We start from the raw sequence: 6453 nt of genomic DNA, 5'->3' as shown, positions 1-6453 counted from the left end.
CAGGCCGAGCTCGCCATGATACTCGGGTGCTCGACCTGAGCCACGAGCCCAATGTTAGTCTATGGGAGACCCGAGCATTTTCGCGGCGGCATCCCCGGCTGTCTTTTAAAAGCCTAACAAGTGCCCAAAACGATAGTGACAGTGCTCAAATGACATGGGGACAGCATGGGGATCGCCCCAGGAAGCATTTCTGACCCCCAGGTCACTGCTGTCAACAATGTGGTCAGAGGTATTAAACCACTTTTAAGGGCTCACAATAAAACGTTCAAAAACTAAACTGAAACTGCTTTCCTGTGAAATATGTTAAGGAAGTTCCTTTCCAGGGTAAAGACTTGTGTATAAGGTAAAATAAATAACCAAAAAAAAAAATACTCCTCCACACCTTGGGCTATGTTCACAAGTAGCATTTTTAATGCGTTTTTGCACTTTTGTATTGCTTCAACCGTGACAAATGCATTCACGGGGAAATGTCATTTTAACATTTTACAACCTTATCTGGCCATGTGCTGTGTGACACATGCATACAGTGCTGAAAAGACATGGGGACAGCATGGGAAAGACCCCTGGAAGCATCTCTGACTCCCCGGTCACTGCCTAAAAGTGTGCCCATCAGAAGTCATCCTTGCCGCATCAGAAGATGCAGACTTGCAACTATCCCCGTGCAAGTTCTTGTCCCAGGGCAGGGTTCAATTGTACCTCCCCCATTCCTTGCAATGCAAGCGCAAATATGCAGCCAACCACCCACCCACCCCCAGGCTGCAATACCATACTGCTTGCTTGCACTTGAAATTGGGCCTTTTAGGCATGTGGAGGCGGAATCTGGCCACCATGTCATGGCAGCGTTGGCGGCCTGGTATCCATACTCAGTCCCCAGCCGCCCGGCGGCGGGGTGTCCACACTCGGTCCCCAACCGCCAGGTGGCGGCCGGGTGTCCATACTCAGTCCCCAGCCGCCCGGGGGCAGCCGGGTGTCCATAAACGGTCCCCAGCCGCCCCTATTTCTCCTTGGAACAACCCCTCACACACTTTTCTTAGCCCGGCCTGCTTTAGGGCAGCATTGGACGAGCCCACCAGAGAACCAGACTCCTCCGGTGGGCCCTGGCTTCTCCATCAGGGGAGTTGAGAGTGACAAGGTGAGGACCATGATGATGATGATACAAGTTAGCATCTGCTTTGTTTTCTTGGAATGCAAGCGTAAGTGTGCAGCCTGCCACCCACCCACCGCCAGGCTGCATTACCATACTGCTTGCTTGCTTGCACTTGAAATTGGGCCTTTTTAGGCACGTGGAGGCGGAATCTGACCACCGAGTCATGGCAGCATTGGCGGCCTGGAATCCATACTCAGTCCCCAGCCGCCCGGCTGCCAGGTGTTCACACTCGGTCCCCAGCCGCCAGGGGGCGGCCGGGTGTTCACACACGGTCCCCAGCCCCCTGGGGGCAGCCGGGTGTCCATAAACGGTCCCCAGGGGCCCCTATTTCTCCTTGGAACATCCCCCCACACACTTTTCTTAGCCTGGCCTGCTTTAGGGCAGCATTGGACGAGCCCACCAGAGAACCAGACTCCTCCAGTGGGCCCTGGCTTCTCCCTCAGGGGAGTTGAGAGTGCCAAGGTGAGGACCATGATGATGATGATACAAGTTAGCATCTGCTTTGTTTTCTTGGAATGCAAGCGCATGTATGTAGTAGCGGCTAGGCCTGAGGTGGTCAGCGTTTTGGCGCATATCCTACCTCCTCCGAGGATTGCTGGATGTTTTCCTGCTACTAACCCAGTTCTATGACTCCCATTAAAACAAAGCTTCAGGTGATGAATGATGGATGAGGTGGCGGCAAAGGAGAAAGAGCAGGAGGAACAGGGACCATTCACATCAATATCAGGCCAGTCAACCACATATGTCTTGTAGGATATGTTTCTGTAACAAAAGGAGCGGTTTGGCTACACAGTTATAGGGCATACAGTGAGTGCAATGCCTACGAAAAATTTTGAGGCACTCGAATGTACCTTGGAAATGACATGGAGGTCAGAGGGCCTTAACTAAACCGTTTTTTCCATTTATATCAACTGGGTCTCCTGTACACTGTTGGCCTAAACAGTGAATGGAAGGCTTTCCAAAAATTATGAGGAACTGCAATGCCCCTTGAAACAGACGTGGATTACAGCGTACTAAAAACCTTCTACCCACTATTGGGGAGTGGGTCTCCCTTAGTTTTCGCCTTTGCATTGAAAAGCAAAAGCTGACTAAAATTAGGAGGAAATGCAATGTCCGTTGGAAGAGTCGTGGAGGTTAGAGGTAATTAAAAACAACATTTCAATGCCCCTAGGAAGAGCTGTGGAGTTCAGAGTGGCTTAAGAAGACTTTTGATGTCCCTTTGAAGAGACGTGGAGGTCACAGTAGCCTAACAAGATGGTTTTAATGCCCCTCGGAAAAGACGTGGAGGTCCCAGTAGCTTAACCAGACGTTTTGAATGCCCCTCGGAAAAGGGGCTTTTAATGCCCCTTCCAAGAGCCATACAGTACAGCATAGTACAAACATTATTCCCATTATTGGGGAGTGTGTATCCCATAGTCATAGCTTATGCCTTCCAAGCAAAAGCTACCAAAAATTAGGATGGAGAAACTTGCAATGCCCCTTACAAGAGCCATGCAGTACAGCATATTCCAAACATTATTCCCATTATTGGGGAGTGGGTCTCCCATAGTCTTTGTTTATGCCTTCCAAGCAAAAGCTGCCAAAAATTAGGACGAAGGAGCTTGCAATGCCCCTTACAAGAGCCATGCATTACAGCATATTACAAACATTATTCCCATTATTGGGGAGTGGGTCTCCCATAGTCTTTGCTTATGCCTTCCAAGCAAAAGCTGCCAAAAATTAGGACGGAGGAACTTGCAGTGCCCCTTACAAGAGCCATGCAGTACAGCATATTACAAACATTATTCCCATTATTGGGGAGTGGGTCTCCCATAGTATTTGCTTATGCCTTCCAAGAAAAAGCAGCCAAAAATTAAGAGGAAATGCAATGCCAGTTCGAAGAGTCGTGCAGGTTAGAGTTAATTAAAAATAACATATCAATGCCCCTTGGAAGAGTTGTGGAGTTCAGAGTGGTTTAACAAGACACTTTTAATGCCCCTCAAAAGAGATGTGGAGGTCCCAGTAGCTTAACAAGACGGTTTTAATGCCCCTCAGAAAAGTGGTGGAGGTCACAGTAGCTTAAGAAGACGCTTTTAATGCCCCTCAGAAGAAACGTGGAGATCCTAGTAGCTTAACAAGATGGTTTTAATGCCCCTTGGAAAAGTGGTGGAGGTCGCAGTAGCTTAACAAGACGGTTTGAGTGCCCCTTGGAAGAGACGTGGAGGTCACAGTACCTTAACAAGACGGTTTGAATGCCCCTTGGAAGAGACGTGGAGGTCGCAGTAGCTTAACAAGACGCTATTAATGCCCCTCAGAAGAGACGTGGAGGTCCCAGCAGCTTAACAAGACGGTTTTAATGCTCCTCAGAAAAGTGGTGGAGGTCCCAGTAGCTTAACAAGATGATTTTAATGCCCCTCAGAAACGTGGTAGAGGTCCCAGTAGCTTAACAAGACTGTTTGAATGCTCCTTGGAAGAGACGTGGAGGTCCCAGTAGCTTAACTGGCCGGTTTAAATGCCCCTCGGAAAAGTGGTGGAGGTCACAGTAGCTTAACAAGACACTATTAATGCCCCTCAGAAGAGAAGTGGAGGTCCCAGTAGCTTAACAAGACAGTTTGAATGTCCCTTGGAAGAGACGAGGAGGTCCCAGTAGCTTAACAAGACGGTTTTAATGCTCCTCAGAAAAGTGGTGGAGGTCACAGTAGCTTAACAAGACGCTTTTAATGCCCCTTGGAAGAGACGTGGAGGTCCAAGTAGCTTAACAAGACGGTTTGAATGCCCCTTGGAAGAGACGTGGAGGTCCCAGTAGCTTAACAAGATGGTTTGAATGCCCCTCGGAAGAGACGTGGAGGTCCCAGTATCTTAGCAAGGTGGTTTTAATGCCCCTCGGAAAAGTGGTGGAGGTCACAGTAGCTTAACAAGACGCTTTTAATGTCCCTCAGAAGAGACGTGGAGGTCCCAGTAGCTTAACAAGACGGTTTGAATGCCCCTTGGAAGAGACGTGGAGGTCCCAGTAGCTTAACAAGACGGTTTTCATGCTCCTCAGAAAAGTGGTGGAGGTCCCAGTAGCTTAACAAGATGCTTTTAATGCCCATCGGAAAAGTGGTGGAGGTCCCAGAAGCTTAACAAGACAGTTTTAATGCCCCTTGGAAAAGTGGTGGAGGTCGCAGTAGCTTAACAAGACGGTTTGAATGCCCCTTGGAAGAGACGTGGAGGTCCCAGTAGCTTAACAAGACGGTTTGAATGCCCCTCGGAAGAGACGTGGAGGTCCCAGTAGCTTAACAAGACGGTTTTATTGCCCCTTGAAAAAGTGGTGGAGGTCACAGCAGCTTAACAAGACACTTTTAGTGCCCCTCAGAAAAGTGGTGGAGGTCCCAGTAGCTTAACAAGACGGTTTGATTGCCCCTTGGAAGAGACGTGGAGGTCCCAGTAGCTTAACAAGATAGTTTTAATGCCCCTCGGAAAAGTTGTGGAGGTCACAGTAGCTTAACAAGATGCTTTTAATGCCTATCAGAAGAGACGTGGAGGTCCCAGTAGCTTAACAAGATGGTTTCAATGCCCCTTGGAAGAGACGTGGAGGTCCCAGTAGCTTAACAAGACGGTTTGAATGCCCCTTGGAAGAGACGTGGAGGTCCCAGTAGCTTAACAAGACGGTTTTATTGCCCCTTGAAAAAGTGGTGGAGGTCACAGCAGCTTAACAAGACACTTTTAGTGCCCCTCAGAAAAGTGGTGGAGGTCCCAGTAGCTTAACAAGACGGTTTGAATGCCCCTTGGAAGAGACGTGGAGGTCCCAGGAGCTTACAAGATAGTTTTAATGCCCCTCGAAAAAGTGGTGGAGGTCGCAGTAGCTTAACAAGATGGTTTGAATGCCCCTTGGTGGAGACGTGGAGGTCCCAGTAGCTTAACAAGACGGTTTGAATGCCCGTTGGCAGAGACGTGGAGGTCCCAGTAGCTTAACAAGACGGTTTTAATGCCCCTCGGAAAAGTGGTGGAGGTCACAGTAGCTTAACAAGTCGCTTTTAATGCCCCTGAGAAGAGAAGTGGAGGTCGCAGTAGCTTAAGAAGACGGTTTGAATGCCCCTTGGAAGAGACGTGGAGGTCCCAGTAGCTTAACAAGACGGTTTTAATGCTTCTCAGAAAAGTGGTGGAGGTCCCAGTAGCTTAATAAGACGCTTTTACTGCCCCTCGAAAAAGTGGCGGAGGTCGCAGTAGCTTAACAAGACGGTTTGAATGCCCCTTGGTAGAGACGTGGAGGTCGCAGTAGCTTAACAAAACTGTTTGAATGCCCCTTGGAAGAGACGTGGAGGTCCCAGTAGCTTAACAAGATGGTTTGAATGCCCCTCGGAAGAGACGTGGAGGTCCCAGTAGCTTAACAAGACGGTTTTATTGCCCCCCGAAAAAGTGGTGGAGGTCACAGCAGCTTAACAAGAAGCTTTTAATGCCCCTCAGATAAGTGGTGGAGGTCCCAGTAGCTTAACAAGACGGTTTGAATGCCCCTTGGAAGAGACGTGGAGACGTGACATGCTAATGGTAAAGGTGTACTCCGGTGGCATGCTAATGGGAATAGGTGTGCTCCGATGGCATGCTAACGGGAATAGGTGTGCCCGGTGGCATACTAACGCGAAAAGGTGTGCTACGGTAGCATGCTAGCGGGAAATGGTGTGCTTCGGGGGCATGATAATGAGAAAAGGGGTACTCCATTGGCACCACAATGGTAAAGGGACTTGGAAATGTCACATGTGAAGTCATACTCGCATAGTGTCTGTTGTTGCAGGGATCAAAAGAGCGACCCGGTGGAACAAGATGTGGACACTGTGCGGCAGATGGTGGTTTAAGGACAGCAAACAGCAAAATAAGACCAAGTAACAGCAAGAAAACAATCCAAGAATTACCGCAGCAGACAAGTAAGTGATTGTGATTCTTTTAAACGGTGATGTATGATCAGATGAAGTGGAATGCAGTAAGTTTAGAAATATGATTAACATGTTAATAAAGTGTCTGAAATGTATGAGCGAGAAAGAGAAAAAGGTGGATTGTTACAGGGGGACAGCTGAGAGTAGGGAGTTGCAGAGAAAGTCCTTGTGACAGGTTTAGGATGTATACGGCTGTTTATTGTCTCCTCCACATTCAAAGGCAGGAGATGAGACTATCAAACTATTGAACTTGGAGTTGTCAGTAATGTTGGAGGAGAAATTAATAAAGGAAGTAAAATGGGAAAGAAAATAAGGGGTTGTATGTTTGCCTGGTCAGAGGGATGTTTGCCTGGTCAGAGGGATGTTTGCCTGGTCAGGGGGATGTTTGCCTGGTCAGGGGGATGTTTGCCTGGTCAG

Source organism: Phyllobates terribilis, unplaced genomic scaffold (genome assembly GCF_046119375.1).
Source record: "Phyllobates terribilis strain yellow unplaced genomic scaffold, ASM4611937v1 Scaffold_613__1_contigs__length_973857, whole genome shotgun sequence".
NCBI lineage: Eukaryota > Metazoa > Chordata > Amphibia > Anura > Dendrobatidae > Phyllobates > Phyllobates terribilis.
The sequence above is the reverse complement of the archived record's forward strand: the minus strand, read 5'-3'. Positions refer to the sequence as shown.